Genomic DNA, 12,324 nt, shown 5'->3' on the forward strand with positions numbered 1-12,324 from the left:
CTTGTTTCAAAAATTTTTGCTGGCTGAATTTTTATTTGTAGGCATTTTTACTGAATACTTCCCAAAGTTTCCATCTTCTAGCTGAAGTTTGGCTATTTTGTGACACTTAGGAAGTTACAGATAATCATTTCTCTTTGTATAGAAATGTTGTTTCAAGTATCTGTTCTAATAAAATTTGATAATGATATTTTCAAAGTTTGGACATCATAGATTTTCTTACGGGCAAGTTGTGGTGTTTCATTTTCAAAAATGAAGGTTTGTAGAAATATCAGGGCAACAAGGTCCCTCAAATAAATAAGGAATTATAATTGGTGGCATTATTATAATATCTACAGCCAATTTTTACTTCTCATTTTGTTTATTCATGAATTTCTTGCAAATGTCAACTTTTTTCCCTGGACACAGATTTTCTCTCTCTGAATTGGACGATGTGTACCATACGTTGTACTGCTACTATTGATGAATTTACACACTCCATTCAAATGTGATTTATCAGACACGTATGACACATTTTGAGGGTTTTTCTCCTCACCCTACGCCTATACACACCCTGTGAGTCAACACTCAACAATGCCAATCAGTCATCCTTATTCTTCCATAACTTATAGAACTTTTGAGTACGAAGTAGTACATCACCACAGAAAACGCAGTTTGCTGTATCCATATGCAACGCCAGGCTTGGTTCAAAATTTCAGCATTATTTATTGTACTTAGGTATGACCCCTGACCTCATCAGGATTCTACAACGCTATCGTATCCATGGAGTCGCGTCACAAAGATAAATCATACAATCCCATCCAGTCACTGTCAACACTGGGACTACAACTTCAATACAATAAGAATTGACAAATTTTTTGAATTCACGGAAAATTTCTGCTTATTGCCATTTCACTTGACATGGAATAGTCTAACAGACTCTGATGAAGAAACTGTTGCAGCATACAAGTAGAGGGACGTGTGTCGGGGGTAAAAGGTACCAAACTGGGAACAGCTGTTGTCCCTTCATAAATAGTGTCCAGAATACAGAGGTTAATTTCTACTGAAATTTAGTCTTGTACGTGGAAGCTCTGTTTTAACAGTGTTTTGCCAGTGACTTTCCCAAGTAGTGTCTACTGTAGAAGCTATGTCCCTGAATTCAGACAGTTCAATTTAAATTTGACTCTGAAGTTTATTTATAAGTTAATCAACTTGCAACAGAACTTTGGGGCCGGTACACGTTGATGACATAAACTCACATGATGTTTATTTGTAAAGACTTTTGATGAACCTCCAATGGTTTATGAAGACAGTCGAATGACCAGAAAAACATAAATACAACCAAAGTGGAAAGTTTTGTCAATAAAGCTGTGGCTGAAACATCTCCATACCGAAAGGCCAAATCAAGATTATATGTTTGGCCATGGGAACTTTCGGCAATGCTCTAATGCCCTGAATTCTCTCCACTTGAGTTATTTTCATAATCAATAACAAGTCACATTATCTGGTAATCTTCCACGGCTGACTACACTGCGGCTCCATCACCCAAAATAAACGAGACTCAGGCAACTGCTCTGCTAATTTAAGTCACATGATGCATTAGGAAAATACACCGAAGACGAAACTCTGTACTTTAACGTGATATATGGTCACTTTTTCAAATGGAGACTGTTACAGTAATTGGTTTTTGTTTTACAGTTGACTGTAGTTCTCTTTTGCTTTGAGATTTTCCTCGGGGCCTGACATAGGCCACCATCTTAAATAAGTTATGTGGCTCGATGGCCCACTTGCAGAAATAGACGCTGACAATCGACTTTCCAACAAATTGACAATATTTCTCAATTTCAGTGCCTGTTATTGTGAACTCTATCCTAATACATGGAGGACATGATACGTTTAGCTGTTCTTTACAATAAACTAAGTCAAACAAGATACACTTCTTCTATTGCTGCTCTTTGGTTTTCATTTCCTTTCTGGGGGCTGAACGCTTACATGAGAATTTTTGGGGTAAATTCTAAGGGTCAAGATATTTTGTGTAAAAAACCTACCAAGCTTTCTAAAGACAATCACAAAATTATTAGCTGGAATTTCAATGTGACCAAAATTTGCCCCGTAGAATTTGAGAATTTTCACATCCATGTCATGAGACACAGCTGGAGAAGATCTTGCCCGGTCACGATAAGTGTGTCTGCATGATGTGCACGTACATTCCTGAAGGGTACGACTCACAGCTGTCAAATATGTAGATACACTCCTGAACTGGTCAGGTCATGGCTGGATTTTGGATTCCTGTCACTGACCTTGCAGGGTTGCAGGAAGATAAACACGTCTTGGAACACATCAATAGCAGAATCTGCGGCTACTGTCTGAGACCAACAGAGTCAATATTTGTTTGTTCTTTCTCAGAGGACAAGACTGCGGTAGTCAAATGCGAAAGTCGACAGATGATCATGCTTCTAGGGGAGTGGTCCAAATTTCTTTTCCTTTGGCCAATCTCATTTTTGTGCTAAGTATTGTCTCTCAGTGTGTACAGTTGTCCAATAAAGGTTTGAGAGTTGCTGTAACATGATTTTTTTAGTATTTTTTGTTTTTAATGTCAACATTCTTGTTCTACTCCCAAACACATGTTTGGATACACAGTATTCAGCGTATCATCAGCTCAACTTGTACATGTGTAGACTGCATTTTTGTTGACATGTGAATTCTGGTTCGGACTAGAATTGACGCATAATAATAGTGCATTTGATATATATAGACACTATGTTTGAAGCTGAATAGTGCACTGGGAGTAGAATAAGAACTTGCAATTGACTTCCGAAATGAAACTAGTGAAAAATCACCAAAAGTTACAGCTACTGTCCCTTTAAAGAACGTAGTATTGCAACAACACAGTTTGCTCCTGGTTACCTGCAGCCATAACATTTAAATTAGGCAAGGGCATGCCTTTCCACATAAAAAAACAACAACATAGCATTGACTTCCTTCTTCAGGAATATTGATGCTGTAGCAAGAACTTTCATAGCATAGTGCAATTACGTCATGCATGCCCAGTATCTACACGGAGGCCCACAGTGTATGCCTATTTAAGTAACTTAATACCTGCCAAATGAGGTGGACCAAATTTCTTCTTTAACGAGCTTAAGGTCGATAATTAGCGATGCAAATTAGCTAATTAGCCGATAATAACATTGTTAATTGGTTTTAATTACTCGGCTACTGTGATGCGAAGACACCTGCTGTGAACTGTTGTTGCTGCCACACCTGAAGATAATTTAATAAAAATAAACAGACAAGCAATAAAATTAGATCACTTTGGGAAACAAGGGTAGGTCTGATGGCAGTATTTCAGATCCAGAGCTTTTGCATTGGAATTCTTTTATATTTGAATTCAATGATCGGTTCTGTTTTGTGTTATGAAAAAGGAACGTATTTTTATTTAGTTTTCTACTATCCATAACAAAGAGAATCCTTAAACATTGTTGAAATAGTCTCAAAATTATTCATAAATACTGAATGAAAATGTCCTAGTTCTTGAAGATACCAACTGAGCAAATGTGAAAATTCAAAATCCTTTCAATAAAACCACTTTCTCAAAAGTTGAGCAGACCGGAAAATTCAAATTCTTTGACAGAAACCATATTCACCAGAGTTCTATATTACAATACATGCCAGGAACACAAAAGTGGCCCAGTACTCGCTTTGAAAGCATTAAATGACACGTTTACTGTAGTGAACACACAAACTTCTTGTAATCTTAATGTATGGCCATATACAATATCACCAGTGGTACACTATAGTTTCATCAGTTAAGGACCACTTGAAACCAAGCTACAAATTTCACAAGGAACTTCTCAGCGTCACTCAAATTTTTTTTTCAGACCCAAAATAAACCATTAGTGGACTTTAGTCACTGTCGGCACTCAAGAAGAACAGAGCGTTCCTTCAGAATTGGAAAAGAACAACTTTTTTTGTTATCTGTGATTTCCCTATGCAAAGTTTTGCGACAATTGCCCGCTTTCTTCTCTCAGACTTTTTTTGAGATCTTTATCAGTCTTATTTTTGAAGTATTTCAGAGCGGTAGAACTCACTACCAAGGGATTTGGCGGCATGAACATGAAACCTCCGAAAGAGGATTGAGTTTGTGATATAATGGAGACAATTGGGTTATCAGTCATTGGGCAGAAAACTCCCCAGTGGCTGTTTACTTTTTTTGTCAGGGACTTGCAGTGCCCTAGTGAAGCCACACAAAGGGCGAGATAATGAAGCAAACAATTTAAAGAAGGATCCATTTGTTCTACTAAATTATTCAACAGCCCTTTTATACGGCCCTACTCTAGCTTATGCCTTTCTCCCCTGCACAGTACTGTTAGGGTAGAGAAACTTTCCCGCCCTGCGTTCTCAGTTGCCCCACATTTACTGCCAGATATAAATCTAACGCATCCTTCACGAGGTTTTGTAAATAGAACGGTGACGATGATCGGAGCGGACGTGGCAGAATTTAGTACCTTTTAGTTGGTGAGGTTGAGCTGTTAGCGGGCTGGGGCCAGTCAATTGCAGATGAAGTGTAATTTCCACCTGATTGGATGAGGCAGAAAGTCATCCAAGTTACATACCTAGCTGTCTAATCACTTCAGGTGCCTTGCACATTATTTTAAGTCGGCTCGAGAACATCTCATCTATGGTGTTCGTCAGAGATTCCGACCACCTTGAATTTAGCATGCAGAGTACTCCAAGCAATGAAAAGTAACCTTCCACGGCGACGCACTACATAAATATAGCTCAGAACATGTGAACTTATCTACGGGGGAAAGTGCATTTAGACACCAGGGAGATCAGTGCCATTGTTTGTGCACTAAGTCCGCATGAGACCATACCCACAGGATGCTCAAAGATCACCTCAAATTCAGACCCGTTTCCTCCATAAAAGTCTAAACTAATCACAGGGGATTTGAATTATCAGACTAAAGTTACTGTGGTTTCTTCCACAGCAAAACTCTCTTCCACTTTATGTGCACCTGTGAAGTGAGCTTGAGTAAACTTTGAACTTCAGCCTAGAAATTGACAGATATTAAATCTCAGAGACTTAAAAGTGAAGTAAGTCCTGGCTATGAATGACTAGATTATGACTGGTTGAAATATGCATAAATACTGGGTTTTTCCTGAAACAAGTTCTGCTTAGATTACTGTTTCTACTGTTAATAGCATGCCTTCACTTGCCTAATCAATGCATTTCTATTTAACTTAGGAACTAACATGTTATCTAAAAAGCTGAATGGCTGTGAACAGATCTGTTTCATCATCTACAAGCATTTAAAATATTTGGTTGCCATTGCCCGCATTCAAATAATAACCTTTATGCAAGCTACAGGCTCTGACAAGGTGAGATACAAGCTCACGAACAATCAACATTCAGACATAAAATCCTCTCGCTTCCTTTTAACGTACTGTCAAGTTGTTAGCACCGTTTTGTACAACAAGCACGGTTATTGCAGTGACCGACTACTTCTCGTTGCCCAGGAGCTAGAGCATCGTCGTGAGCAGTCAGGTGTGACTTGGTGAAGTTAAGAAGTACATTAGCTGCAAATCACCAGGCTTAATATTCCTTGCTGTTGCCGTGCGTGTTCCAATGAGCCATCTCACTTCTTATTTCAAAGTCTGCTTCATATGATGCTTCAGAATTCTCAGGCACTAGAACTTGGAATTGTATCTCTAAAGAATGTGAAATTTCTTCACAGTTTAGACTCGCAGTTTAGACAATGCGATGTGACACACCTCCTTCTGCGAGGTTCTGTGATACAATTTATACAAATTTGAGGACTCCAATCTCTTTTAAAAAATTTACATAGTAGTCCGAGTTATAGCATGTACAAATCAATGTGATAAATAATGGATGAAACAGGAAAACGGAAATCTCTGAGGCATATTGTGGGTTGAAGACGGTACATTAGGACGTCGAGGATTGCTTGTAATGTGTTACAAGGAAAATAACGTTCACGTCATTGTGAACTTAAGTGAACCTTTTCCTGTGCTAAAATGAATTTTATCACTTCCTAATGAACAAAAGAAATAGTAAATAAATGATACCTGGGCATCATTAAAAAATTAATAGTTCAAATATACAAGCCGGCTGTTCAGTGATTTTCTTTGCATGGTTTTTTTAAAATCACAGGCAAATGGAAGGTGAAAGGTTTCAACTTGACTTGGAAATGTTGCTAGCCACATTTGTTGTAGTCTTCATTTGCAAGTGTAAACTTTCAACCGGGCATTTTGGGTGACACTTTGGCGAAGGTTAACAGCAAAGCCTTGAGCTTAGCCAGTGTTGATGGACAGATCACAAAAAGATTGGTCTCTGGCTGGAAGTTTGGTTTGATATTGTTTTTCTTTGAGTATTATCATTTAGGCACTGATAGGAAAAAACTCAAAATGTGGTTTTTCATTCTCCGTTCAAATGGCAAGGCATAAGGCACACATTTCCTGTCCTTCTGCTGCCGGGTTTCTCCATTCCATTTCCGCAGCCGGCAAAACAACCCTAAAACCTTCTCTCAATCCAATAAGGAGTCAATGCACCAGAAACACTTCAAAAGACCAAAGCAATTATCAACAGGAAGCTACCACGAACAGTAACATGCCAAATAACATTAAACCACAAATACAGCTTTGTGAAGCTGAAGTAAAATCACCGCTACTCTAAAATGTGTCTACCTTTCCCATCTATGGGCCAACTCAGTTGCTTAATGCATTAATGATGGCATTAATGTAAGTGAATATACATAGTAAAACTGAAACTACAAAGATGACTTTACGTCAGTCTGGACTTAAGTGGTCAGGTAGAGTCAGTTGCCAAGGGAGATACGACTGTTTTGCATAGAGGGCTGTCATGTTTTTTTTTTTACTATATGAAGATTGAACTTTTTCTTGAAGATTTGACGTTTGCCATGGAGATGTAGCTCTTTTTCAGTAAGGTGCCACCCATTGCAAATGAGGTATGCTGGTTTCTTGTCTCAATGTGGTATTTATACTGGAGATGCGACTGTTTCTGAACATCTGACCATTTCTCAGGAAGGTGTGATTCGGAGGGGGGGGGGGGGGGGGGGCAAAGGAGCGGCGTAACACCACTTTTTCGGGGGGGGGGGGGAGCAAGTGCCCAGAACTTGGTGACTTTATGAAGATGTGACTGCTTACAAATCCGATTTGACCATTTCTAAGGAAGTTGTGATTCTTCAATGGGGATGGCGGAGAGAAACATTGAGACATGACTGTTTCTGAGTAGCTGTACCTATACCAAATCAGAATGTGGTGACTTTATGGAAATGCAACTCTTTCTAAGGTAATTGTCTGTGGTATAGGAAGATCTGAATTACTGGAATGGATGTATTTTTGGAGCAAGGGACAATTTCAACCAGAAATGAAGCAACTATTTCTAAATAAATATGACCATTTCTTGATGTAATGTGGCTATTTGTTGGGGGATGTGACTGTTACTATTGGAAACAGATCATTTCTATGCCAGGTGTGACCATTCCTCCAGGATATATCTAACGTGTTGTGGCTGTTTCTTTGGAGCACTTACTGTTTGATCAGGGAGGAGTTACTGCTTTTCTGACTTGCCACGTATCTCACTCTTTCTCAGGGAGATAAGATTAATTCTTTGAGATATGTGACTGCTATTTTCTCATGGCGACGTCCAGAGACTTGAATGTCTGCAAGTGTTGATCTAATTCAGTCAGTGAGAGAGGCATATATTTCACACAGAAATAAGAGTTTAACCTTTTGCTGGTGGCAAATAAATCATTTTAAAGAATCACTTTTTTCTTGTATATCTTGATGCCAGTTGATAATCATGTTTGATTACACACTGGCAATGATAAATTGTGCAGTACAGCAATCAATTAATTAAAGTTGACGAATCATTGAATTAATCAATCAGAAGCCAGATCACATGCTGAACATAATGAATTGATCTATTTGTTTATCCAGTATATAAATGTGTGACTGACTAAATCATGGCCCTTGACCCGATTATCTGATCGATCATTCTAATGTCCTTTCTTAATTAATACTCAAAAGAAGAACAAAAATTGCACTGAAAATACACAAACTACAAAACTATTAACATCCAGTAGCAACACTTTTCTCTTTAGTCGGGCATTTCATGACAAAAAGGGTGGAATTTCCAACACAAATACTGAGGCATGGTTCAGCTAATAGAATACATATCACGGGAGTCGGAGGAAGTACTCGGCTGGAACAAATGTAAATGACATTCGATAGATCAATTTACAAATTGAAATCATGTGTCGTAACTTACGACAGATGACGATGTCAAGTTTAAAGTTGAACTGTAGGGTGAACCTGGTTCATCTGAAGGACGGCTCTGACCTTGACGCCCCTGCGAATAAACAAATAGCAGAAAGCACCATTTATTTAAGCTTCAGTAAACCAAATAAACTGAACAGAGAAGGACTACCTTGCCAAGAGGCAGAACAGCCCCAGTTTCAACTGCCTTGAAAAGCATGAAATCAAGATGGGCTTGGGTTATACTCTAGAGACTGCCGGTGCATTGGAAAGTTTCTCCAGGCGCTGCAAGCATCTGGTGTGATTTTTACTTGTCATTCATGAAGTGGAATTGTATTGATATTGAGACCAATCACTCGTAACATTTTTTCTCTCAGCACAATTCCACGCGGGAGCTTAAACTAAACAATGAATAAATGCAAAAAAAGTTTCAGAGATTACCGGGGTGACATTCCTCTAACCGTTTTACTCTGCATTTACAAAAATGGACGGCAAGCTAATTCTCTATGTGTTCAGTCTTTTTTTTTCAAATATTGTGAAAAAATATGTCTCCTGACACTCAAAGTCATGTCATTGTTTACATTGCTTGAGAAAGAGTACGCATGCTTGGTAGCTGATTTTGTTCCTACAAACTCGAGTCAGTCAATGTCTGGCCGGTCAGAAACAGCAACATGGATAACTAATCATTTGTGAAGTCTGTGTGTGACTTAGGCATGCGGACGTAGATGAATGTTATATGTGTCTGTGTCTTGGACTTGAGGGAATTTCCTTCTCACAGCTAACTCAGAAAACAAAGTTCATCGTGTCACAGGTAATCAGAATGAAGCATGTTGATTACATTGAATGGATGGTGGGAACAGCACACTTCAGCTTATTCACAGAAACTTTCACCGCTGTTGTGGTACGATTGTTCCCTGGCAGGCTTTATGACGGGAGAGGCCATAAAGCCGTGGCTGTAAGATCTGTTCTGCCCTGTGGGTCCAGGCAGTTTTGCGGGTGACTGTTTATGATAATACAACGTTATTGCCTTCGGTGGTTCATTCTGTGTGCCTACCGCACAAAAGCTAACTGTAACCATGCCTACGGGTGGAATATTGTACAAATCACCTCCTCTACTTCGCTGTTCCATTTATGTAGGCCATTCACAGAAGCTGTTGACTCAAGGGGGTGCTACAACATGGCTTGGACTGCTGCATTACTTCAACTGTGGATGAATAATTTTGACAGGTTTACAACTCCTAAGCCATGAAAGAGACTCTTTTGAGTTTTATTGATGTTATCTATGAATTATTGCACAATTTAATGCAATAGAGCTTTATTATACATCTCAATTTCTCAATGCCTGAACAGTAATCTCATTTTTTTTCCACACTACTTTGCGATTTCCATAATCCTTGTCATGTTTCCCAAATTTTCTTATTTTTGGGTGAGTGCCACGTTTCATAAATTTTATCAAAGGTGATTCATATATGTTTTAAAAATACACACACTTGTCCAGTAAAGGTTGAAACAAAAATTTTATTTTTGAAAATGCACATCGCTGACCGTTACTCTCTTACACGACGGGAACCGTTAATACACTTTGGAAAGAAGAGTGAAACAGCAAAATACCAACGATCACACAAAATTGTTACCATTGTCCAACACACTGAGACTAGTGAACGGATACTGAGTAAGGGTGGCATCAGAACAGAGGTTGATATTTTTGCGTGGTTTACCATTCTATTGGTTCATTGTTTCATTGACAAAATGCTTCCTTCATCCTTCAGTGACTTGCCGTCAAAGAAAAGAGAGTGAGAGAGAGAGAGAGAAAAAAAGAACGGCATCTGCATCTCTTACCACTAATCTAAGCTATGCCATTGTTGCATTTGAATGTCAGCATTCTTGGTCCCAATTTAGAACCCATTCCTGACAACGCGATCACGTTGTTACCTTTGATAATTAAACACATTTGAATATTTTCAGCCCCATAATGAAGGTTTTTCTCCCTAAAACTCTTAACATCGATTAGACACAATGCACACGGCCAAACATGTGGAAATGAAGCCTGACTAGTGTACACAAACTCCAATGCGGTGTGAATAACGCTGGTGTCTCACCCTGAGAGCCAGGGAGTCTAGACAGTAAGGTGCTCTCTGGGCTGGTGACAGGGTATGTCAACCTGTAATTATAAACTGGTTGAGTCATCACTTGAGTCTCCACACAGTCTGCTTACAAAAACCTGAATGGGGAGAAACCCACCTTTGGCTGTCTTGCCTCTGTCATCGGCTAGTTTTTGCAAGTAAACAACATACAGGGAGGAGACAAACTTGTAAACTATGTAACTTCCCCTGTCTTGCAACTAATCAAATATTGGCAGCTACTGGAGTGCTCGGGCTGTGGGGGCTTGACCAATTGATTGGTATAAGCAATGTTTGCTCTTACCGTTTTAGATTTGATTTACTGCAACTTGAATTCATAGTGTGTGGCGGGCAGGCAAGCAGGCAATACAGCATCACAGGCCCAGTGCTCCACACTGTCATAAAGCAGATTTCGCCAGCATCAGGGGAGAAATAAAAATAATGAAAAAAAACAAAATTCCACACAATCGTGGTCTACAGATTACTCTAAACATAATCAAAGGATACACTACCATACATGCTTTCAAATCAGGGCCATAGACATAATGGTTTGTTATCTCACGGGAGAATGGTTTGTTTTCATATTTTAACGTGAAAATAAATCTAACTTTTAGATGAGCTGTACTGAAAGAATGCATCAGGCAATATTCTAAGGTCTCTTTCCATTCAAGGTATAATCCACCCTTCATCAGGCAATCATGCTGAACTAAATCTTACCACACGGAGCACTAAATTCTGCACTCAGAAATGGATCGCCCAAGGGAGTTGATTTAAGTAGTGTTCTTATTTTGCATTTTGTAATATCAAAAGGGACATCTTCATCAGCTATTTTCATGTCTCTGGAGGGTACTAGTCCAGACTGGATGACTTTCAGTACACTATTATTCCTCCTAAGCAAACATTAAAAACAAGATGGAAGAGATAAGATAGAGAGGGGATTTCCAAGCTTATTGTGGTATTTGTGGATTTTAGACTGTTATCTGATAATGTTCAGGATAATTTCACTAAAAGCAACATTAGCCTATCTCAGGTAAGGAGATTTTTCTTTGAGAACTTTTGTCGATAAATATATTTGGAGATGGATTTTATTGAATATCTGATGGAATTTGTCGTCGTATTGAAGAGGATAGCCATGGATTTCAGGTGACCTTCTATTACCGGTGCATTTAAATAGCTCCAGGTACTGGTCAGAGGAAATGCTTGAATGGTTTTATGCTCTGATCTAAAACAATAATGACGAATACACGCTGTCTCTACACAAATACTGATGTTGCACTTTTCATTCCACTGGTTTGGCGATGAGGTTTGACTCAACTCACAAACCAGGGCTCTGACATACAAAAATCAACATTCCCGCCAACTTTTTTTGATATCACGTGACAACGGAGGGCACAAAGTAACACTTCAGTCATCAAACATTCTACTGACAGAATGAAAGAAAGAGAGGTATCTTGTTCAAATAAACAGGAAGGAGAACTTTGAGCCAATTGGTGTGTTGATGTCAGGTTTGTTTGAGTGCAGTGCTGTTTTGAGAGTGCAAACATAACTGGCCTGTTCAATAAACACATTGCAGACTTTACCTTGAGGGAGGGAGACTGGCAGAACACCCACAGAAATACAGGATTGGATGTCTTCCAAGCAATTCAAAGATGGATAAACTCAATTTGTGTACTGCAGTTTTAGTCTGTCAAAAGTGAATGTTTTTCAGGAGGCATCTTATTGGCAGAGTTTTCCATTCCGAGGAACGCTTCTAAAATTTGGAGGGCAACAACTGATTTTCCTCTTCATTCTGATTGCAAAACTCACATCAAGTTTGGTGTTTACCTGACTGGTTTACAGTCGCAGTGCAATGGACATTGTTAGTTTAGTCTGAGTGAGTTCCAACCCCAGCCAAGGCAATTTGGACTATCTTGTAGATTGCCGGGAAGAGATT

The 12,324-nt window shown here is 39.0% G+C and overlaps 1 protein-coding gene and 1 long non-coding RNA gene across 4 annotated transcripts in view; one reads left to right on the forward strand and one right to left on the reverse strand.

Annotated features, from left to right (window-relative positions):
• LOC139119961 (slit homolog 2 protein-like) overlaps positions 1-12,324 on the forward strand; it is an 87,745-nt gene that overhangs the window by 17,344 nt on the left and 58,077 nt on the right. The window lies entirely within an intron of this gene.
• Positions 1-12,324, reverse strand: part of LOC139119962 (uncharacterized) — a 36,978-nt gene that overhangs the window by 6,988 nt on the left and 17,666 nt on the right. The window contains exons 6-7 of one of the 3 annotated variants that reach the window (XR_011549019.1): positions 8,285-8,365; positions 7,547-7,690 (exon numbers count right to left, since the gene is read on the reverse strand). The exons of 1 other annotated variant lie outside the window; for it this stretch is intronic. This is a non-coding gene — a long non-coding RNA (uncharacterized lncRNA). The remainder of the gene's footprint in view (positions 1-7,546; positions 7,691-8,284; positions 8,366-12,324) is intronic. One more of the 3 variants, XR_011549018.1, reaches the window with a different exon arrangement.

This window comes from Ptychodera flava, chromosome 20 (genome assembly GCF_041260155.1).
Source record: "Ptychodera flava strain L36383 chromosome 20, AS_Pfla_20210202, whole genome shotgun sequence".
NCBI classification, from domain to species: Eukaryota; Metazoa; Hemichordata; class Enteropneusta; family Ptychoderidae; genus Ptychodera; species Ptychodera flava.